Source organism: Jaculus jaculus, chromosome 3 (assembly GCF_020740685.1).
Source record: "Jaculus jaculus isolate mJacJac1 chromosome 3, mJacJac1.mat.Y.cur, whole genome shotgun sequence".
NCBI lineage: Eukaryota > Metazoa > Chordata > Mammalia > Rodentia > Dipodidae > Jaculus > Jaculus jaculus.
In genome coordinates, this window is record NC_059104.1 from 34,183,073 (window position 1) to 34,208,334 (window position 25,262).

Sequence of the window (25,262 nt, forward strand, 5' to 3'; positions counted from 1 at the left end):
ATAAAATGTATGATATTTGTCTTTATGCAACTGACTTAATTTACTTAAGATAAATATATCCCATTTCCAATGTTTTTTATGTACATTATTATTATCTTCAAGGTAATTTTAGGAGAAACTATTTAATAGATGAATTTTTCCTTCTCACCGTACTGTGTCATTTGTGTTGTAGATAAGCATATTAAAGTGATTCCAAGGACATGCAGGTTTCCCAAGATCTCAGGATTTTAGAAGGAATTTCATGTACAAACAGATTAAGATAGATAGATGATAGACAGATAGATGGCTATCTATCCACTTAGACATCCAATCAATATTTAATTCCAATTTATTGTGTAAAGTTAAACAGATACCATTTCAACTTCTGCATTTTAGTGATTGTGTTTATTCTGAGTAGTATTGTCGAATAATAAGTTACAGCAAAAATTCTCTCACACACTCTCACTCTTACACCCACATTTTAAAAAAGGAAATCTGTTGGGCTTGCTTCAGAAAAAAAAAAAAAAAAAAAAAAGGTAACTTTTTGTCCTGTCAGAAAAAGAGTCATCTGAGAATGCCCAATACCTCTTCTTATTCTGATGTCAATGCAATTCTTTGCTAATTGCTACTTGGTTTCAAAATAAGAGTGGAGGGCTGGAGAGATGGCTTAGCAGTTAAGCGCTTGCCTGTGAAGCCTAAGGTCCCCAGTTCGAGGCTCAGTTCCCCAGGTCCCACGTTAGCCAGATGCACAAGGGGGCGCACGCGTCTGGAGTTCGTTTGCAAAGGCTGGAAGCCCTGGCGCGCCCATTCTCTCTCCCTCCCTCTATCTGTCTTTTTCTCTGTGTCTGTCGCTCTCAAATTAAAAAAGAAAAAAAGAAAAAGAAAAAAGAAGGAAGGCACTAAGGCCTTTGCTCCTATTAAAAAAAATAAATAAAAGTGGAAGCAGAGGTCTTAGGAGCTCAGAAAAGTACCTTTCAGTGTAGCCTCTCTGACTCAATACCTACTTGCTGAAGTTCAGACACAGGCACATCAGGAAGTATGGGTTGAACCAAACACATGACTGTTAATATAGATTTTTGTTTAAATATGTTTTGCCAGTGTTTGGGTCACTAGTCTGACAGGCAATGACAGTTTTTCCTAATCCTTTGCTAACAAGTGGCGCAGCAGCCACAGTAATAGAAGTGTGACAGCTAAAAGTGTAGGCAGGGTCCATGCACCAGCTAGCTCGTGCATTCTCACACCCACTGCCATTTTTTATTCTTAGAATTCCAAGTGAAAGGTTTTTTTTTAAATTTTTTTGTTCACTTTTATTTATTTATTTGAGAGTAACACATAAAGAGAGAGAGAATCGGCACGCCAGGGCCTCCAACCACTGCAAACGAAATCCAGGTGCATGCGCCCCCTTGTGCATCTGGCTAACGTGGGTCCTGGGGAACTGAGCCTTGAACCGGGGTCCTTAGGTTTCACAGGCAAGTGCTTAACCACTAAGCCATCTCTCCAGCCCCCAAGTGAAACTTTTTTTTTAAACATTTTTTGTTCATTTTTTATTTATTTATTTGAGAGCAACAGACCCAGAGCGAAAGACAGATAGAGGGAGAGAGAGAGAATGGGCGCGCCAGGGCTTCCAGCCTCTGCAAACAAACTCCAGACGCGTGCGCCCCCTTGTGCATCTGGCTAACGTGGGACCTGGGGAACCGAGCCTCGAACCGGGGTCCTTAGGTTTCACAGGCAAGCGCTTAACCGCTAAGCCATCTCTCCAGCCCCCAAGTGAAACTTTTAAAACAGCTTATATCATATCTTATTTTGTTGAGACAATTCCCAGGTTAGCTTCAACTCCAAATTTTAAATCAAATGAATGTGCCAAGCCTACGAGTGAGGCAAACTCCTACATTCTGACTGTGCTCTTGTATTATTACTTACAACTCCCTCTTTCTATCAACACAACTTATTTATTTCCCCCCTGACCGAGGGCTGTTTCTAGGGGCATCTTACTGTTTCCAACCTCTCTCCCTCTCAATTTCAGTTTGTCCTGAGGTGCTAATTAAAATGGCAGGTGTTAAATTGATCATTAGCACATTCCACCACCAGCTCTGAATACAAAGTCCCTTGGCAGTGCCCTTGGTTGCTGCCAGTGCAATCCCTCCTCCTTCAGACAGGATTTCAACTTCTTTTCTCTGCTGCTCCTGTTTCCTAAAGAGAAATCAGATAACCTGGCCTATCTGCCCCAGCTGTTTCTCATTTATTTCACAGGCTTGTTCCCTTTAAGTGGATGATAATACGATCCTGTTCCTTTATGTTTACTAACGGCCCGAGTTTTATTATTTTGAGAGAATAGAAAAACAAAGCTAAAACTTTGTCAGATCTATTTCATACATCCCTTGCCCCCTTCCCCACCCCTGCCAACCGCCATTCTGCTCTGGGCTATTATTGGAGATATCTCACACGTGGGATGATGTACAGCTGCATATCATTTGCTTCACTAAGCACAATGCACTCTGGCTTCATTTCTATTTTCTCATAGGGCAATTTTGTCTTTTTGGAGGTAGGGTCTCACTCTAGCCCAGGCTGACCTGGAATTTATTATGTAGTCTCAGGGTGGGCCTGAACTCACGGCGAGCCTCCTACCTCTGCCTACTGAGTGCTGGAATTAAAGGCGCACGCCACCATGACAAGCTCAAATTTGTCTTTTACATAATTGATAATATCCTATGGTATGTGCATGTCACATTTTCTTTATGCATTATTTTGTTTCTAGACATTAAAGTTGTTTCTACTTCTTAGCTAATGTGAATAATTCCTTAGTAAATATGAGAGAGCTTCAGAGATTGACTTCAATTCTTTTGGATACTCTGAAATAGGAGTACTGGTCATATATATGATGGCTCTATTTTTAGTTTTTCTGAGGAAACTACATAGTGTTTTACACATATACATGTGCACACACAAATTTGCAGATTTATATATATATATGTGTGTGTGTGTGTGTGTGTGTGTATAATACATTACATATTATATATATATATATATATATATATATATATATATATATATGCGCACTGGTTCCAATCTAGACAGAGCAGATGTTATCAGGGTTTTTTCACTCCCTAAAAGCCCAGGTGACTGGGCAGAAAGCTGAAGATGCTCTTCTGATAGCAACTCAGCAGATGGTTAAGACACACAGGTTAGTTCTGTACACGAGTGGCAAAGTGGGCAGGGAATGTGGCTTAGTGGTAGAGCACTTTACCTAGCTCTCCCCAAGGCCCTGGGTTCAATTCCCAGAGGATCACCAAAACAAAATCAAAACAAAACACAAAAGTCTGTGATGAATAGCAAGGCAAATTTACCATGCTTAATCGATATTGATGATTTGAAACAGGCCTTTGAGTTCTCCCTAGAGCCCTGTTCTCAATTATGGCTGCACATTAGAATTACCTGGCACTGTCGATCTTACTGATGACTGTGTTCTACTCCAGCGACTGGGAGTTCATTTTGGATATGGTACGTGTTTGGAGAGTCTGAAAACTTAGGCTGGAGAGATGGCTTAGCACTTAAAGCACTTGCCTGCAAAGCCAAAGGACTTCAGTTCTATTCCCCAGGACCCACGAAAGTCAGTTGCACATGCGTCTGGAGTTCTTTGGAGTGGCTGAAGGCCCTGGTATGCCCATTCTCTCTCTCTCTCTCTCTCTCTCTCTCTCTCTTTCCCTCAAATAAATAAATAAAATAAAATACTTTTTAAAAGTAATAACTTTTAAAACTCCCTAGTAAAATCTAATATGCAGTAATGTTGAGATCTATTTTGGGGGGAAAGGGATGGAGAGATGGATCAGCAGATAAGGCACTTGTCTGCAAAGCTTAAGGACTTCAGTTTGATTCCCCAATGCCCACATAAAGCCAGGTGTACAAGATGGCAAATGTGTCTGAAGTTCATTTGCAGAAGCCAGCGGCCCTGCTGTAACCATTCTCTCTCTCATAAATAAATAAAAAAAATATCAAAATCCATTTTTAGTCTCAGCATACCCTGCCACCTATGTTGAGCAGGACCTGGAGCCAACAGTAAGTCTTGGGCAGCGATGCACTTGTAAGTTCATTTTGTACCAGACTCCTGCCCCATAAGGAGAGAAGCTCCAGCCCCAGAGTCTGCCTTTAGTCCACGTCGACGATGCTCCATATTTAAGTGAGACCCTAGGTCTGACCAGAGTAGGTACACCTCTTTGGTAAGAGGGCAGCTAGGAAGTGCAAGGAGCCTAAAAATGACACTCCCAATATCCCTTGTGCGAGGAGAATGCCAAGTGCAAGATTCTGGCGCCCTAGAGACAGATGTAGTTCGTCTAAGGGTTCCTCTGAGTCTGCCTGTTCCATCAAGGGCTTGGTCTTCAGCTTGCTGCTGTTGGGAGATGGAGAAAATGTTAAGAGGTTGAACCTCATGGGAGATCTTGCAATAATCGGGAGAAGCACTCAGAAAATGATTGACTATCTCACCTCTTCCTTCCTCCTCTCTTCTCTTCTCCCCCTTCCCAGCCTACATTGACTGAGTGGTTTTACTTTACCACACATTGCTGCTGTGATGGTCTCTTTTGCCACAGACCCAAAGCAATAAGGCCAAGTGATCATGGACTGGAACCTCTACTATTGTGAGCCCCAAAGAACCATTTATCTTTTTATAAGAGGATTGCCTCAGGTTTTTTTTTTTAATGATTTATTTATTTATTTGAGAGCGACAGACACAGAGAGAAAGACAGATAGAGGGAGAGAGAGAGAATGGGTGTGCCAGGGCTTCCAGCCTCTGCAAACGAACTCCAGACGCGTGTGCCCCCTTGTGCATCTGGCTAACCTGGGACCTGGGGAACCGAGCCTCGAACCGGGGTCCTTAGGCTTCACAGGCAAGCACTTAACCACTAAGCCATCTCTCCAGCCCTGCCTCAGGTTTTTAATGTAGCCAACTAACACAGGGACCAGGACAGAAAGCCTGTGGAGAAGAGAGACAGAAACAGTATCCCCCAGTAGTTCCACATCACTCTTCTCATCTATTCCTCAGCAACAATTAGCAGGACACCCAATACATTTTGAAACCTGTGGATTTAATAGCACTGTAGGGAGTTTGAACAGTCATAGCATGCTACATATATTACTAACATATGGGTTCTATTTTGGGAATGACAGGGCACTACCACATACAGAATGCTTATGATTACCTCACATGGCAAATGCTGATTGTTTTTTGTTTTTTGTTTTTTGTTTGTTTGTTTGTTTGTTTGTTTGTTTGTTTTTTTGATACTCTGCAGAAGAGGAAACTATGGCACAGAGAGTGATCAGAACGTCATGGTGCCATACAAATTATGGGAAATGTGAATAAATCAATCAACACTTCTGGGCCCAGAGTAGAGTTTGCACTATAAATCTTGGTATGTGTTTATTCAAGTTTTCACAATGGTACAATCATTTTTCTAAGAGGAAAAAAAAAAGATGATGAGAGCAATTTTGGAAAAGAAAGCTGCTTGTGAAAGATGTAAGAACCTTTTGTGCACTTCAGTGAGAAGGCAGCTACGTATCTATTAAGTGGAGAATTCCAGATGGATGGGAAGGCACAGAAAGGAAACATAGCTGGAGGCCGGTTCATGATGGTACATGATAGATCACGGTCCTAAGATGAGAATTTAAGCAATAAGAAATATGAACACCTTGAGTGAGTGTAAGCTGAATGGAGGTTAATCTATTTCTGGTCTTAGAAATATGCAAAAAGGATTTTCATGGAGTTGAAAATGGCTTCAGAGACATAAATTACTAGATTCTTACATGAAGAGAGAAGATTTGACTTAAAGTAATATGGGAGAAGAAGAATGAAGTACAGTATGTTAAAGAATGAGCATTTATGACTCAGATGATTGGGGCAGTTCCGATTGAAGGTAGGAGTCTGGGATTGTTGAGTAGGTGGTATTACTATTTACTCATGCATGCATTCAGTCAAGCAAGACATATCTCATGTAACAGATAGGATCCGATGCGTTGGGTTATAACACTGACTGGCCAGGACACTCTCTGTTTTTAAGAACTCACATGCCAGAGAAGAGAAGCAGCACCCAGTGAAGTTAATTAAGCTCATAACTCAAGAAGAAACTGACAGTGAAAATTGAAGCTGATGGAACCAGCTACTGAGGAAATGCAGGGAACACTACTTCTGGTGGGCAGGAGTGATGAAGGCTTTTGGGGTGGGGAGGAAGAGATAGTAGAAAAGCAAGCTGGTAGAGATGAAAACTGGGGAGAAAGGCTGACTTCCTAGCATAGCTGTGGAGCCTGATTGGACCAGTGATTTAAACTAGGTTAACTGGAATCCAGGCCTAAAATTGATATGTTATTTTCTTCCTGGCTTATGATGTTGGAAAGAAGGGCTTAAGTTGAGAACAGTAACAGTGTTTAAATTTTAATCACAATCTGGGTCTCTTAGAAACCATGGTGAGGTAAGCAGAACTTAAAACATGGGATGGATGGGCTGGTGAAATGGCTTAGAGGTTAAGGAGTTTGCCTGTGAAGCCTGAAGACCCTGGTTTGATTCCCCAGGACCCATATAAGCCAGATGCACAAGGGGGCACATGCCTCTGGAGTTCGTTTGCAGTGGCCAAAAGCCCTGGTGTGCCCATTTTCTCTCTTTCTCTCAAATAAATAAATAAAATATTTAAAAAAAAACATGGGATGATTACTGATGAAACTGCTTGGAATTGCAGATAAAGAAAAATTAAAGAAGGGCTTGATATATGAATCCATGCTCTGTCTTCATTCATATGTGGAAGGACTAGAATCACTCAGACATCAAGTCTTACCAGATTCATCTACACTTTCAAATGTACTCCAAATAAATGTTCAGGAAATTTGGAAAATAAAAACAGATGAATTGAATTCTAATTGAAGAAAAAAAAAACCTCAAATAACTAAAACAATATCTTTTAATTAGCTAATTCATTCACAAGGAGAGAGAGGGAGAGAGAACCAGTAGGCCAGGGCTTCTAGCCACTGCACATGAACTTCAAATGCATGCAGCACTTTATGAATCTGGCTTTCTGCAGGTACTGGGGGATCAAACCTGAGTCATTGGGCTTTGCAGGTAAATGCTTAAACTTTGAGCCATCTCTCCAGGCCATTAAACACTTTAAAAAAGAATGAAGTTGGAGAATGAATGCTACTTAATTTGAAGAATATAAAAGTACAGTGATCAAAACAGTTTGGTACTAGCATAGAGACAGGAACGCTATGCCCACACATGCACCACAAATTAACTGTGCTTACTACAGTGTCCGGAAATAACTTCACACATAAAACACAATTGATCCTCAGGAACTCCAGGTACAAGTATTCCATGAGGAACAGGCAGTGTTTTTGAAAGCCGAGCAGAAATACTGGAAAGTGATATGCATAAAAAAAGTGAACTTTTCTCTATGCCTTAAATATATGGTTCATTAGAGCAACATGTAACATCTAAAGCCTAGAACTATTTTGTTATGAAAACGTAAGTCAAAGACAGGAAGAACCATGTTGGAGAGTCATATATCTTATAAAGAACTTATCTCACACTATATAAATGGTTTTCAAAACTTGACAAGGAGAGACAGCTTCTAAAGGATTTAAGACATTATAATAAATATAATAAAAGCTCATGAATAGTTATTAGCAAAATTTAATTTAAATCAATAGAAGATGCCACTACATAGATAAAAAGTGATTAGCTAAAATTAAAAAGCCAAACCATAGCAAGTGCTGTTGAGAACATGGGGAAACTGAGACAGAAACTGGGACATTCACACATCACTAGAGGGAATGGAAAAAATGTAATTCACTTTACAAAATAGTTTTTAGTTTCTTAAAATATCTCAATGTTTCATACAAATCAGTCATTCAGCCACTGAGTCTTTACTCAAAAGAAGAATCAAGTTTATGTTCATATGAAGCCTGCATGCCTAGGAATTTTATTCATAATGACCCCAAACTGGAAATAGCTTGTCTACCAGCAATTAAATAAATGAAAAGTTTTCATCTTTTTATCATGAAATCTACTCAGCAATGAGCGAGAAAAAAGAGAGAGAAGAGTGAAAGTAAGAGAGAATTGGAACACCAAGGCCTCAAGCCACTACCATTGAACTCCAGATGCGTGTGCAATCTTGTGCGCTTGGGTGACCTTGCACATGTATTACCTTGTGCATGTGGTTTGTGTGGGATCTGGGGAATTGAACCTGAGTCCTTAGGCTTTGCAGGCAAGTGCCTTAACCACTAAGCCATATCTCCATCCCAAAAATTAAATTTTTGAAAAAGCAAATTGAATGTACTGAAATGTCATGCTGTATACCACACATGTGTATGCAACTGTGACAATCCAAACTGCAAATAAAATAAGAAAAAAATGAGTCCTAATAGAAAGATAAACATGCCATTCCCATCTCTCATTGTTTAATATACAAGAGTTCTACATGGCTCTACTAATTATGATAATATATGAATATGGAATGCTAGTGTTTTACTAATGATAACAAAGCTGGTTATGCATTCTAGTAAGTCAATAAATTAGACCACTAATAAAAATGAGGTTAAAGCTATGTGTAATTGTCAGAAAAGAACAACAGTGCAAAAACTCCAGCTAAAGATCACCAATTGTGTCATACACTTGAACCAAGAATCAATTGCTTGATTAACCTGTAACCTCAGGCATTATGAAGAGGTTTTCTCTTTCTCAAGGACTGTTAAGTTCTGCAACCCTAGGATGATATCAAAATAACCCTCTTAAAACTCATCCATAGGACAAAAATAAAAATGGATATTAAAATAGAAAGGCATTTTAGAAATATGGAAAAAACATACATAATAAATACATAATATGGGTGATTTCATATAGGCTGACAATTAGATAACTTATTTTGAAGTTATTGTATTTTCAATACTCAGATACTTATCTACTTATCAAGTAATTTGAAGTGATAAAAAGGTCTGACATATAAAATCAATCAAAGTTTAAATGTATTAATGAAGACAGTCATATTTATAATTACAGGTCAATGCTAAGGAAAAGTAGCTTTCCACATTGAATGCAACAGACATGAGTTTAAAAACTGGCCATGAATAGCGTACAATAGCTATGTGTTCCTCAGATTATACAAAGGATTTCTAGAATCTATTCAAAACCTCCTCATAAAGACCCCTAAGCACAACTTCCCTTACTGACTTGAAGAGAAAATAAAGTAGGGAAACAGTCAGTGATCAAGGCTTAAAATATTAACCTCAACCTAGAGTCACTTGCTCACCAGTCTCCCAATCTTGTGAACAACAGGAAGAAAGCAAATGGATACAGAGGTGTGGACACAGCAGAACAACATGCCCCTATTACCCCACCAGCTACCACACCAAAGCATAAGAAAAGAGGAAGATAGACGGGGTGTCCATATCAATCAACCTATATCACTTGTACTGTATGAAACTTAGTATCTACTAAGCTGTTGTGCTTGCCTTCAAGCTTTTGACACCTTCAACAAAGATCCTTTGATATATTCCTGAAATGAAAAACCATTTCCAAAATTATGATCTGTGGGCCTGACTTAAAAATTCAAACATCACATGGCACTCCCTTAATATGTCTAATTGTTTTTTGTTTGTTTCTCAAGGTAGGATCTCACTCTAGTCCAGGCTGCCCTGGAATTCACTACGTAGTTTCAGGGTGGCCTCAAACTCATGGTGAGCCTCCTACCCTCCTATGTCTGCCTCCCAAGTGCTGGGATTAAAGGCGTGCTCCACTATGTCAGGCTAAGATGGCTCATCTTTAAAGGCACCAGGGTTCAATTCCCAAGTCACCCATATAATCTGGATGAAAAAAATAGTGCATCTTCTGCTGTTTATTTGAAGCAGCAAGAGACCCTGCTAATCCCCCCCCACCCACACACACATACAATTGAAAAAGAACACATGTCAATGATGAGCCACTGAACTTCTCCAAAATAAAAAAAAAAAAAGGAAGGATGGTATTAGGAGTAAAAGAGTAGTAAAAGAGCAAAATTTTAGACAATGGAATACTGGAGTTGGGGATTTCAGTGATGAAAGAATTGCACAGGACAAAGCTGTACAGAAAGTGGTGACAGGAACCATTTATGAATAAAGATAATGCTGATATTTGTATTAACATTGGTCAGGGTACGAGTTTAAGTTATCCACATTTATGAACACATTTTATAATTCTAACATTAAAAGGTAAGTACTATTACTTTCTCTTTCACAGAAGCTAGAAAACTGAAAGATTAAGTTTTTCCTGAGGCCATATGGTTAACAAGTATTACCCCATGGATGTGAACCCAGAACTCCAAAGTTAAGCCATTTTTTTGAGGCAAGCCCATGAGACTGGCCTTTTTTTTTTAAAAAAAAAAAAAAGTGAGATAGTAAGAGAGAAGAAGAGAGAGAATTGGCATACCAGGGCCTCCAGCCACTGCAATCGAACTCCAGATGTGTGTGCCCCCTTGTGTGCATGTGAGACCTTGAACCGTTGCATCATTGTGCATCTGGCTTTTGTGGGAACTGCAGAGTTGAACATGAGACCTTAGGCTTCACAGGCAAGTGCCTTAAACTCTAAGCCATCTCTTTAGCCCCTAAACCATTTTTTAAATTTTGTTTTGTTTATTTTTATTTATTTATTTACTTGAGAGCAACAGACCAAAAGACAAAGAGGCAGAGCGAGAGAGAGAGAGAAAATGGGTGCACCAGGGCCTACAGCCACTGCAAACAAACTCCAGATGTGTGCGCCCCCTTGTGCATCTGGCTAACGTGAGTCATGGGGTATCAAGGCTAGAACCAGGGTCCTCAGGCTTCACAGGCAATCGTTTAACTGCTAAGCCATCTCTCCAGCCCCTAAACCATTTTTTGACATGCCTCTTGGGAACTATAACATATGGATAAATTGGTAAATTGGTCGCATTCCTCTCAGTGTATGCTCTTTGGTGCTCTCTCCCCTATCCCCTTCCCACTGAGAGCTCTCCTCAGTTGTGGTATGGGTAATCATTGCACGATCATGAATGCACCAGTAGGTTCTTGTCAGGGGGACAGTGTCTCACAGTATGCCTTCCTACTCTGTGGTGCTTACATTCTTTCTGCTGCCTTTTCCACAATGTTCTCTAAGCATTGGAGGGAGTGTTGGAAGTCTTTAGAATTGAGCTCTCATCAGCCTCTTATTTTCTGCTTTGATGAATTTTGGCATCTACTGCCATCTCTATAGAGAAGGTTCACTGGTTAGCAGTGACATCAGCACTCAAATCTAGTTCACAGCTTCCTCTGCAATGTTTCCTGAGCCCTGGAAGGTGGTAAGAGATGGATTGCTTAGTGCTAGGCACATGGCTTTCTCTTCTTGTCATTTTTAAAAATTTTTATTTAGGGCTGGAGAGATGGCTTAGCGGTTAAGTGCTTGCCTGTGAAGCCTAAGGACCCTGGTTCGAGGCTCGGTTCCCCAGGTCCCACGTTAGCCAGATACACAAGGGGGCGCACGCATCTGGAGTTCGTTTGCAGAGGCTGGAGGCCCTGGAGCGCCCATTCTCTCTCTCTCCCTCTATCTGTCTTTCTCTCTGTGTCTGTCACTCTCAAATAAAAATTTAAAAAAAACTAAGAAAAAAAAATTTATTTATTTATTGGAAGGTGACAGACACAGAGAGAAAGAGGCAGACAGAGAAAGAATGGGCGTGCCAGGGCCTCCAGCCACTGCAAACCAGACGCATGCACACCCTTGCATCTGGCTAATGTGGGTCCTGGAGAATCAAGCCTCAAACTGGGGTCCTCAGGCTTCACAGGCAAGCACTTAACCGCTAAGCGATCTCTCCAGCCCAAGCCATAGACTTTTGATTTGATTCTGAGCACCAGACATGGATTCCTTCCCACTGAAAGGCCTCACATCTAGAGAGAGAGTAGTTGTTTACTCCCATAACCTATGTGCCACTCTTGCACCTGTGGGTACATCATGTGTGGTTGGTTGATTTGCAGCTTACAGAATCCACTGTTTCTTTACACTGTGGGTGACTTATCCTCTAGCAGCTTGCATAGCACTTTCCAACACATGATAACTAGCCAGGAGGGATCTGACTTCCCTCTCAGTTTCAGCTTTGATTTCTCAATGTTCTACAACCTCAGTCTGTGATGTCTTCAGCAATTGGGTCTTGTCATCTAGATTTGGAAGATAAGTGCTTTAGCAATGACCTGCATGTTTTTGAGGTGGTTGGTGGGGGACAGGGAGATTCATCAGCCTCTCTAACCAACAGTTTTGTGTGTGGTGGGGAGGAGCCATCTCAGGCACTGGGATTTACCAGCAACAACTTATGGTTTAAGGATAAGGCTATCACCATCTCAATAGGGCATTCTGCCCAAACTATCTTGCCTTCTATTATTCTCTCTCTCTCTCTTAGAAAGCTACATCTTTTAATTAGCAAAAGTACATATTTATGGTACTTATTATTCACACTCTAGTTTTGTATATCCTTCACTTCTCCTTCTTTTCCTTTCCTCTGTGCCCCCTTAGCCCTTTCTCCCCTATGTTTTCTGTCTCTCCATTTGCCCCCTAAATCCCTCTTTGCTTCTCCTCTCTCCAAGCCTCATTCTAATCCCTGACCAGTAATTCTGATGCTTGCTACAATTTATGCATGAATCTAACCAGTCCAAGTTAGGATCTGCATATGAAAGAGAACATGTGATTTTTGCTATTCTGATCCTGTAATATCCCACTTTTCAGATCCATCCATTTTCTTGATAATTTCATAATTTCAATTTTTATAGCTTAATGGAACTCCATTGTGTGTATGTGCCACATGTCAATTATCCATTCACCAGTTGATGGGCATCTGGGATGATTCCATTTACTATTATGAATTGAATCATGCAAACATGGCTGAGCAAGCATCTCTATGGTAAATTATACAATCTTCAGGTTATATGCCTAGGAGTGCTATAGCTGAGTCACATGGTAGATCTTTGTTTAGACTTTTGGGAAATCTCCACTCTGATTTTATTTTTCTTTTTTTTTTTTAAACTGAATTCTTTTTAAAAAAAATTTTTTTGTTCATTTATTTATTTGAGAGTGACAGAGAGAGAGAAAGAGACAGAGAGAGAGAGATTGAGAACGGGCACGCCATGGCCTCCAGTCACTGCAAACAAACTCCAGACGCGTGTGCCCCCTTGTGCATCTGGCTAACGTGGGTCCTGGGGAACCGAGCCTCGAACCAGGGTCCTTAGGCTTCACAGGCAAGCGCTTAACCACTAAGCCATCTCTCCAGACCTCCACTCTGATTTTCATAGTGGCTATGCAAGTTTGCACTCCCACCATCAGTGAGTAAGGGCTCCTCTTTCCCCACACCCTGGCAACATTTGTTGTCTTTTTTTTTTTTTTATGGCAGCCATTGTAAGTGGAGTAAGATTGAATCTCAAAGCAGTTGTAATTTACATTCCCTGATGTCTAACAATGGTGAACAATTTTGGGTATTTATTGGTCATTTGTATTTCTTCCCTGGAGCAATTCCTAATGGATCTAGGACTTCAGTAATAAGACCAGAAACTGTAAAATGACTAGAGGAAATAACTCAAGATATGGGCACAAGAAAAGACTTTCCAAAGAAGATTCCAACAGTCCGTGGAATAGGTCATTCAACCAATGAGATCACATGTAACTAAAAAGCTATCATACAGCTAAGCAAACCATCAGCAGTGTCCATAGACAAACTCCAGATAGGATAAAATCTTCACCAGTTATACATCTAATAGATGTTTAGCATCTAGAATATTCATATAACTCAAAAATTGAACAATAAAAATATCAACCAACATGGTCAAAAATTTGGGCAAGGAAAAAAGTTCAACTCTTAATCACTAAACTACACAGCCTTGGCTCTTTTACACTGGGTAAGGGGCACATTGTAACTCTGGAGAATACCAGTGATGGTGATGTCAACCTGAACCAACAGCAGAGAGGCTTTCCAAAGAATATGCAAGGGAGTTTTCAATACAGGATGTCCATGTTATCATGGATCATTTGCACTTCCAGGGACACCAAAGAAAAGCATCTTCAAACATCAAATGAGAAAAAAAAACGCATAAAGGGCACATAAGAATGAAGATGCCATGATGAAGCCCAGCACTTTGTATGCTAATATAAACAAATTAACTTTACAAAAAGGCTCAAATGAGGAAGGCTAGATGATTAAAATCAACTTTAGGAACAAGTATCAAGGATGGCTTCAGCATGAGACAGAACCAGCAGATGCTATGCAGCAGCCTCATACGCTATCTTCTGTGTGGGGTTGATGTGGAAATCAGTGGTCATTTGTGACAAGTCTCGTTATCAGGCTAGTATGCATGGAACCCCCCTCCCTGGCCCCTGCTGCTGCCTCCGCATGACCAACTGAGTCCATTTTTCAGGTGTTCCTATCTTGATTCCGGCAACTCTCATGGTCTCCATCTAATGCACTCCTATGACACAGCCATGGCAAATTTATGTGTATGTTTATGTAATCCCCAAGGTTTTCACTCACTGCGGAAGCTCAAGAAAGCAAAGCAATAGCGACAAAATATATACAGCTAAAAGTGACAAAGAGGCACTGAAACGCCACCTGTCCTCACCCGTCCCTGTAGGACACACCAGAACTCACTGAAGGCCCATCTTTTACCATACAAGGTCTTACAGAAGGAATTATAATGGCTTAGTATTCCTATATACCTACTTAATTGGTGTAGAATGTTTATTATTTTTTAAAAATATATTTTTTAAAAAATTTATTTGCAAGGAGAGAGAGAGAATGAAAATGGTTGATTCAGGGTCTCTAGCCCCTGCAAACAACTGCGAGTTTATTCACTACTTTGTGCATTTGACTTCATGTGGGTACTGGGTCATTTGGATTTACAGTCAAGTGCCTTAACTGCCAAGCCATCTTTCCATCCCTAGATCATTTTTTTTAAATGGGAGTAAGTAACACCAATAAGAATAGTAAAACAGGAATGAGTTAAGTAGGAGGATGTGTCATGGCTAGAGAGAACATGGCCACAGGTCAAGAGGAAAATAGGGTTTTTTTTCTTTGAATTTCAGAAAGGGTAGTAGCAGAACAATAAAGCCCCCCCTTTTTTTGCACTTGCTGATTTTTCAAATCTGTTTTTTTTTAATCATTTTTATACTTTTTTATTTATTTGCAAGCAGAGAGAGAAATAGAGAAGAGATAGAGAGAGAGTGGGAACACCACGGCCTCTATCCATTGCAAATGAACCCAGATGCATGCACTGCCTTGTACATCTGGTGTATAGGGATACTGGGGAAATTGAACCTGGGTCCTCTGGCTTCACAGTCAAGCACCATAACTGTGAAGCCATCTCTCCAGCCCCATTGTTATACTTTTATACATGTAGCATTCTATACATGTAGCATTAGACTCCCCCCAACTACTCTCTCTCATCCCCTATCCCTCTCTCTACAACCTTTCTTCTTCTCATTTAATCTCTTCTTACTTTCATACCTTTTTGTTGTTATTGTCTTAATGAAATGTGTTAAATTACGATTACTTGAAGATCATGGGTAGGAGATTGTTTCCTGGAGAACGGACAACCCACAATGGCCACACCACTGAAGGATATAACTCCCCTTCTTCCAGAAGTTATCTAGCTACTCTGAGAGGTGTGGGGTCCCATGAACTCCTGCCCCATTCATGATCAAATATTTGGAGGTTCGGTCTTAGGAAGGAAATCACATCTGCTCTGATGTCATGAGTGCACTGGCTATGCTTTTCTAGAACGTTTAAGTATCAATTTCTGGTTGAAGCTATTTTGGGAATATCCAGAGATGTTGGAATAATAGAAATGCCAACTTTCTCGAGTTTAGTTATCGGTCTAGTAAAAACTTCAGAATAATCTTTCTACTCTCAGCTCTATGACACCTTTTGGAAAGAAGTTAAAGAATAAATTACACACTGAGAAGTTTGGACTGGAGGTGTGGATCAGTAGCAGAGTGTGAGGTCATGAAAAGACATAACTGAATAAGTAGAAAAATTATCTATATCACTATTCTACTTCATTGATTCCTGTCAATATGATTTTGATCAGTAATAGGTGTTTTGTTTTTTTTTTACTTCCCTGAAAGCTGATGTTTGTCCTAGTCAGAAAGCATTGATTTTTTACAACCCTATTGGGCATATATTGTGCAAAATCTAAAGGTCCTTCCCTTGAAACAATTCCAAACTCCACTGTGCAGGTTGCAGGATGAGTGCAGGAAATATCCAGAGAAAAATAACAGACAAGTAAAGCAATGCATAGCCTTGCTACTGAAATTTCATGACCAATGTTTTGAATTATAAAATACATTTCCCTACACAAACTAGCCTTTCATAAACATATTTGTAGAATGCAAAGAAATCTAATTTTTCAAAATGTCTACCCATGCATATTATTTTTGCACTTAATAATCTTATGTTTGTACCTATAGAGACTATAATATTTTGCAGTATTGCAGAATAAACTATCCCTCTGGGTCCATTTTATCTTCTCTGATTGGCCTCTATTCTACTGTGGCAGAAATGAAGCCTGGTCTACTTTTTGTATCAGAAATCCCAGGCTTTTGTAACTTGCATACCTTCTAGCCTTATTTCCAACAAGACCCTGCCCATCTTTCATTGTTTAAATACCATATATTCAATTCACCCTTCCTAACTCAACCACCTGGGAGTGATCAATCACTTCTCTAATCATCATTGATTTATTTACTCAAACAGCACTTATTAAATTTTGTCACACACTTTACATTATAGTTAAACACAAATTACTAAGGGAATTCTCAAGAACTGTTAGGTTTTGTGCCCTAAAAAAAAAGAAGTGGATAAAGACAAGAATAAAAGGTACAAATGAATAATGCGCTGTGTTCTGTGCTAAGAATTTAAATTTTGATCATATGTAATATTGCTGTAAATTTAAATTTTCTAGTGGACTATACAACCTAACACTGAGATTTTTGGGTTTATCACCCTTTTTATTTCTAGATTATATGGTTCTCAAAAACAGGGACTACTTATTCATGATTATATGTCCTACATTACTTCATTACCTTTTTTTTTGAGGCAGGCCCAACAGACTGGTATTTTCTTGAGTATGGTGGGGGTGGGGGGAGAGAATTGGCCCATCTGGGCCTCCAGCCACTGTAATGAAACTCCAGATGCATGTGCCACCTTGTGCATATGTGTGGCCTTTCACATGCATCATCTTGTGAGTCTGGCTTATGTGAGCTCTGGAGAGTCAAACATGAGTCCTTAGTCTTCACATGCAAGTTCCTTAACTGCTGAGCCATCTCTCCAGCCTACTTCATTACTTTTAAAGCAGACATAGTACATTTTGTCCAATGGAGCACTATATTATATATTGAAATCCACAGAGACAACAAATATCTCTCTTGAGAATCTTCTTGGAGCTTAGAGAACTAATGGGTCAACTGGATAAGTAAATAGTTGAAACTAATAACTTCAAGTGAATTCACATCAGTTCTATGTGAACTTTTAAAAATCTCTCATTGAGCAAGTTCAGCAAACATAATTTTTATAAGTTTCTTAGGAATATGAACTCGCCCACATTGCACATAGATATAAAGTTCTGAACACTAATTAGTGTACTAAAAAAGAGCCTTTAATAAGAGCTTATATATTCAACCTAATGTTTCTATGAGAATTTGCTTTTGTAAAAAGAAAAAACAAATTTAGAGACAGAGAGAGAGAAAATTGGCACACCAGGGCCTCAGCCACTGGAATCAAACTCCAGATGCTTGCACCACCTAGTGGGTATGTGCAACATTGTGCTTGCCTCATCTTTCTATGTCTGGCTTACATGGGATCAGGAGAGTTGAACATGGGTCCTTAGATTTCTTAGGCAAGCACCTTAACAACTACACCATCTCTCCAGCCCTGAGTTTTTATAAATGTAATTTTTTTCACTGAATCATTTACAGAAAGTCCAAAAATTAGTTTTTATAGTACCTCTTTTATGTGGGGGTATTTCTAACCTGTCATATAAAACAGAATGTCCCTTAGTCTCAGCAAAGCATTATCTAGAACAAGAATAAGACTGATACTGAAGAAGAGGTTATTATAAGAAAGTGGAAAAGCACAGTCCCCATCAGTGTCTGGAACATGTGACTCAAGCCTGAAACACTGAAGGTTAGTGACTCCCAGCCCCAGTGAAAGGAAATCCAAGTATAGCAGAAAAAAATAAATGGCAAGATATTCAAAGACCCTGTGTATCTATGTGCATCCCAGAAATCAGGTAGACTGTATCATACATTCCCCCAATCTGCTTACTCAACTTATAATTACACATCAGCATTTTAACTAAACAGTGCTCTCAGGAGGGCTTGGAAGACATTTTGGCCATGACCTGATAATCCTATCCTACCATTAGATAGTCTCAGCTACCATGTCCTGGCGACACAGGTGTTTGGCTTCACAATGCTTCCTCTGGGTGTATCTGCATTCTTCTAAATGAACTAATCTTTAAAAGGGCATAAAAATAACAGAAGCCATGAGGATAATTCCTAACTTTTTTTTAAATAACTGATTACTGTGTTTAATACAGAGAAGCTCACATTTAAAAATCAATGTTGCACCTGAAGCCAATTATAGAAGAGGCATCATTATTTTCTTACTGCTTGTAATTTTTAAAACCACAAAGGGGATATTAGTTGGCAATGAATGTATTGTGAAGTCTTTTTTTTTTTTTTCCTTACAACAAAGCAATCTATTATGTTGGAAGTTAGGCTTGCAAAACAATTGAGATGCTGGCAAAAATATTAGGCAAAATAAAGGTTTGTTTAAAGTAGGATATCTAAATCAATATTGTGATTTATTCTAAGTAATATGTACTTTGATATTGCCAGGTAGGATTCATTACTGAAAAAAAAATGATTCTATTAGTCAAATTTGTTAGTAAGAATAAATTAGGGTCAGATGAATCTTGATAGTTAATAAATACATCTGTGGATTTGCCAAGTCCTCAGAAAGCCAACAGCATAACCACATTGATTATTTTTTAAAGCATTGTCAGTGTGGTGTGATACAACAATAATGTTGTCTGAAAACTGATTGGTAAAGGTGGAGTTTATTTCCCAGTATCAATGTGAAGTAGGATAAGTTCATTCTTTGCACCTTGGCTTAGCCTTGTAAATGGACCATGGCAACCTACTAGAAAATTATGGGATGATCCAGGCCTAGAGGGAGAATCTCAGTGGGACAGGCTGGGAGCCTGTAGAGCCAGAGCTAAGCAGGGTCAGCTTCAGGGTCCCACACAGTGAACAAGAACACGTGGAAAGGTGACAGAAGTTTATAGGATGCTGGCCACCAAAGCTTAGGCTAATAGAGATGCATGTATTGGTTGAGAAAGAAGTTGTATTTTATTCTTTGAAAATTCATGGATCATACAAAATGGTAATGGTGAAATGTCTGTTTAAAATATACTTTATTAAATTTGGACAGGTACTGTTTTCTTAGAGGTTTTTCTTGTCTTTTTTTAAACCACATAAGACAGCATTTGCTAGATCAAGTAGGAACTGTTCTAGTTTGAGTACCCAATAGCAAAAGCCTTTATTACAGAGTTAGAGCAGGCACTGCAACAATAAGCATTTCATTGTTGTGACAAATACCCTAGAGAAACAATTTAAAGAGAGATATTTTTGTATTAACTTTGGCTCACAGTTTTTCATTGTATGCCCATTTTTTTGATTGGGCCTCATGTAAACTTTCTATGTAACCAAAGATAGCCTTGAACTTTGGATTCTCCTGTCTCTGCCTCTTGAGAACTGGCATTACTGGTGTGCAACACTGGGAAGGGTTTATGTGGTGCTTGGTGGTTGAGCCCAGAGTTTCATGAATGCTATGAAAGCCCTTTACCAACTAGGCTACATCTGTAGTCCCTTGTCTCATAGGACAAAAATGGAACAAGGCAGAATACAATAGCAGCAGAAGTGCTTGGCAGAGTAAAAATGCTCACAAATAGTATCCCGGAAGTAGAAAGAGCAACAGGGCTTGGGAAAAAATATAACCATCAAGAATATACCACCATTGACCTGCTTCCTCCAACAAGGTCCGGAATCTAAAACTTTCTCCCATCTCCTGTTAATGCCATCCAATTATGAATCTATTAGCAGATGCATTTACTGACTAGAATGGAGCATTCATGATTCAATCATTGGTGAGAAATACCCTTGCAGACCCAACCAGAAGCATTCCTTATTAGTCAGCTAGGGTCTCTCATTCCAATCTAGTTGATAAGATTAATCACCACAAGTTGCTCATCTAGGTAAATATGACTCTAAATTCTATCTACAAGGGTTTCTTTTCCTCTTAGAAAATCTCATAAAGACATGTACAAATGTTTTCAGTTATAAATGGAACTAAGTCAATAATATATAATAAATAATATTTGTTTATTTTTAAGTGTGTGTGTGTGTGTGTGTGTAGAGAGAGAGAGAGAGAGAGAGAGAGAGAAAGAGAGTATGGACACACAAGGACCTCTTACCACTGTTAACAAGCACCAGATGCTTGTGTCACTTTTGTATTCCACTTATTTTAGTGGCCTGAAAATTGAACTCAGGTCGGTAGCCTTTGCAAGTAAGCACCTTTCACCACTGACCCATCTTTCTCTTCCTTGTTTATATTTGTTTATAGTAGTCTCCAAAGAAAACATTACCTTTTATAACTGCCGTCTAGAACCAACTATAGTATAATAAGGTATTCTTTGTAGGGAAGCTGAGACTGCGGCTAAATTCTTAAAGGTCCATGAGAGTATGGGATTTTTTTCCATCTTTACATTTCTTATTCTTAACTCCAGGAGTTCTATGCTTGTGAAAGACATGTAACTTCCAGTTCTAGACCTTTGCTGACTCTTCTCTTGGATGATGCATCCACACATCATCATGATGCTGCATGAGTGAGACCCAGTCTGCATGATGCGTGAGGGTGATTTCGTTTCAAAGTATGATATTTGTGCATGTGGAGTTATCAGCAACAGGATTTGTTGGGCATAAAAGCTTTTGATCTAATAGGACCTAATAGAATCTCACAGAACCCTGCCACCAAAGGTCACCATAGCTGTTTGATTGGAAATGCTGATTGCCTCTTCTCTCTGGAAAAAAGTTTTGATGGTTAACAATTTAATTCTGCCCTCGTTCCACCTCCACTCCCTGAGCAAGCACCCCTTAGCTGTTCTTGGAACTACTAATGAGATATTGGTCAATATAATTAATTAGAAAGCATGGAAGCTTAATTGCATTTTAACTAACTAATCAATGACAATGCTCGCTTGATGCATGTCTGTATGTGTTTGTGTGTGTGTGTGTGTGTGTGTGTGTGCGTGTGTGTGTGTGTATTTCTTGCTTTGGTTGTGAATATGTTTATCTAGATGCCACATATATCACCTTATGATCAGATATTCACATCAAAACATTTGCATCAAAATGTCCTCAAGCTACAAGTATGCCATTTACTTTTTTGAAATTATTCTTAGATAACATTCCCCAGTGGAGAAGAGGATTTTCATTAAGCTGTGAAATATTGCTGGAGGCACAAACATTGAATTCAGATTGATATCCTTAAACATGATATGGCTAAATTAGAGACTTTTGAAAATGCAATACAATGTTCTTGTTTCCTTTTACTTATCCAATTCAACTCTTCCCTTCTACCTTTTGCTCCATTTGTCATGTTTTACAATATTTTCTTTACTTGGTGTGGTGTTTGATTCAGATGTCCCCATAAACTCATGTGTTCTGAATGCTTGAGCCCCAGCTGATTAACCCAGGAAGTTAAACAATTGCTCAACCAATGGGATCTCATGAAGCTAAAAAGCTTTTGTATTGACAAATATACCATAAGCAGAGCCAATAGATTACCCACTAAATGGGAGAAAATCTTCACCAGCTATACCACTGACAGAAGCTTAATATGCAGAATCTACAAATAACTCAAAAGACAGAACACTTTATCCTCCTGCCTCCACCCCTTCTGAGTGCTGGAATTATAGACCTGTTCCTCCATGCCCAGATTTTGCAGTACTGATGATCAACCTGGGCATACATGCATGCCAGGTAAACACGATACAGACTGAGCTATATGCCAGCTCAGCTGCAGTGTTTGAAAGGAGGATCTTCTATTCTCATCCATTTGAGAGTCACCGTTCCTCTTTAAGGAGTTTTATGAAGACATCAACTGTTTCATCTACACTAGTTCTCTACTTCACAAAGCGACCTGGATCCCAATGCTTTTTATCTCCTGAATGGAAAGAGGAATAAAAGAGCTATGGAAAGGCATGAGGCGGGAGAAGAGAACCATTTCCATAGAACTCCCAGCCTTGTGAATGCTCCAACTGCTGTTCCCACTGTGCTGCTGCATGTTCATGAATCTTGATGTGATATTTAGCCAGGCGAAGGAAAAGCAGCAGTGTGGAGAGACAGCAGCGTCTCTGTAGACCCCAAACCATGAGATCACATGCTGCTCCCAGGAATTGTGTTCATTAGCTTCACATCACTACAGCAGCTTTGCAACATAGCTGATGCAGGTAGCCTGGGAAGTAAAGATGCTTATTTTTGTCTTGCTGTCCTAAAGGTACATGTTGAGGTAAACTCATTGGTCTGGGTCTTTGCAAAGGGCAGTACATCAGGACAGAAGTATGTGACAGATCAAGAGGTTTTACCTAGAATAAGAAAGAACAGAAAAGGACATAGAGAAGACCCACAGTCTCCCTTGGAGGTAAGTTCCCACTGGCCTAAGGAACTCTCACAAGGTATCATCTCTCAAAGCATTTCTTCCTGACCCCCACAGCACCACCATGGGAACCAAGCCTTCAACACATTCAAACAATATTAGGCATGCTTACCCAGATTCCATATTCCCACAACCAATGTCATTTGATGATATAATTAGTGGTTATAATTTCTAAAGAAACAGAATCTCTCAAAACTAATTATAATAGTATATTTGTGTTTCCATCCCAAGTATCACATTAGCTAAAATTTATATAGCAATAAAATGCATTGTACAGTCCCCATGGAAATATATTAAAATAATGATATTTCCTTACAGTAAAAAAATTAATTGGCTCTAGTAATACTTTAGAACTGACACTATTTGTTGGTGGCAGGATATTTTAATCACAGTTCCAGAAATTTTATTACTTTTAATTTAGAATGTAGCTTTTTTTTTCAGGCTATGAGCTATATGATTTTCTTATGTCTAAAGAACAAAGTTACTGGTTTTGAATAAAGCCATGAAACTGTGGAAGCATGAGAAATGTCACAGAGCCTATCAAGAGATGTTTCATCGACTTAGTGGAGTGCATGGGTCACTAGGAGGTATGCTAATGAAAAACACTAGGAGATATCCATTCTCTGTGTAATACACTACTGAAACATCTGAGAGTCACAACTGGATTGGGACTCAATTTGCTAGGTGAAAACCTAGGTAGTATTGCTAGCAACACTGGAGAAAGACCAAATAGCAGAAATGGGGTGGAAAATACAGATGATTAAAAAAAAAAAACAAAAAACAACTATATCCAGTGCCATAGCAGTTGGAGAATTTTTACATAGTAAATCATCCAGGACATACTGGAGTATGGCCACTAAGCATTCAAAGAGGAATCAATGCTTCTTTCTCTCATTCTACCTGTTATTTTGCTTTCAACCTCCTTAAACTACTGAGACAATAATTTTTTAAATATTTTGTTTATTTATGAGAGAGAAAATGAGAATAGACACACCAGGACCTCCAACCATTGAAAACAAACTCCAGACACATGTGCCACCATGTGCATCTGACTTATGTGGGTCCTGGGGAGCCAAACCTGGTCTTTATGCTTCACAGGCCAGCACCTTAATGGCCAAGCCACCACTCCAGCCCTAAGACAATAAATGTTAGTTCATTTACCCATCTACTATCTCCTTATAACAAAGCTTTCTTACATTCCCTCCTGTGTCCTTTCAGAAATTGCAAAAGGAAGAATGCTTATCAAAAGTGACCAAAATCTTTTCTCCCAAGTTTTCCAATAGGACAGTGTTTCATGAGATTTGGAAAGGAATACGGGGGGATAAATAGTTATTTCCCAACAGCAGTTGCTAAGAGCTGCATAGGAATAGGGCAGAGTGAAGTTCATGGATGTTCCCAGGTAGGCAGGAAAAGATCATTTGCATGGGCAGTACAGGCAGGTAACAAAGGGCGAGTAGTGCCTTCAATAAACACCACTCCGTTAGATCTTTCAACCAGGCAAAATTTATCTTATATCCAGATAGTTTGTCAGAATAATCAGCAGTTTTTGTTTTCTCTACCAAATTGTGACTGATGGGAGTATGATTTGCTGTTTCCCTTTTCACTTTTAGATGTATTTTTATAGCCATAGTCAAGGTGAAAATTACATATGATTGTAATTGATGTTTTTTTCCTCTTAAAATATTCTCACACTTAACAGTTGTCATTAAAATAAATATTCCCTACATACCAAAGGGAAACAGATGAGTCATTTTTATGTATTTTCTCATTTATTGCCTTGTCTGTTGATGACTTTCACAAATATCACTTGAATCCAGGATGCTTAAAGGTTAGGGCAGATAAAGATATGATCAATTAAAGAATAGTGTTTATTTAATTTCACCTCATGTACGTTCTGTTCCATAAGAAATATGCAGAATCCCTTGAGTATGTTGTTTATGTAATACCACAAATAATACAAGTCATAGAGAAGTTGCTTCTGTCCCAGGAACAGTCCAAACAATGAAGACTAAAATTCTCCATCAGCTACAAATTTCCCTTTATAATTTCAAGTGATTTCTAACTGTGTTCTAGTATTGGCCTACTCAGTTAGGAGAATTTGGGCTTGTTTATGGTTTGGGTTTCTTTGTTCATTTATGGGAGAGAAGTTTAAAACTCTGTGTTTTTAGTGGGGTGGGGGCAGCAGCAAGGCAGCACAATCAGACATCATTATTATCCCAGACTAATTTGCCCCATATAGCGATACCATAGACAGGATTAATGATGATCATTTAGGAAAAAAGGTTGAAGTAGACAAGATCTGATGAGGATGTGGAAATCAGAGTGTGCAGATGGGTAGAAATTCTATGGGAGAAAACACCCCATTAGCAGCTTAGCAATTAAAGTCATTTCTCTTAAGAGCAGATGTGCAGTGTGCTTCATTGTATATAGTGCATGTTTGAAAGGACATGTAGGGAAAAGCAGTTGGGGATAGTTGTCAGTTTATAAGTCTATATGACAACAAAATTGTAGAAAATA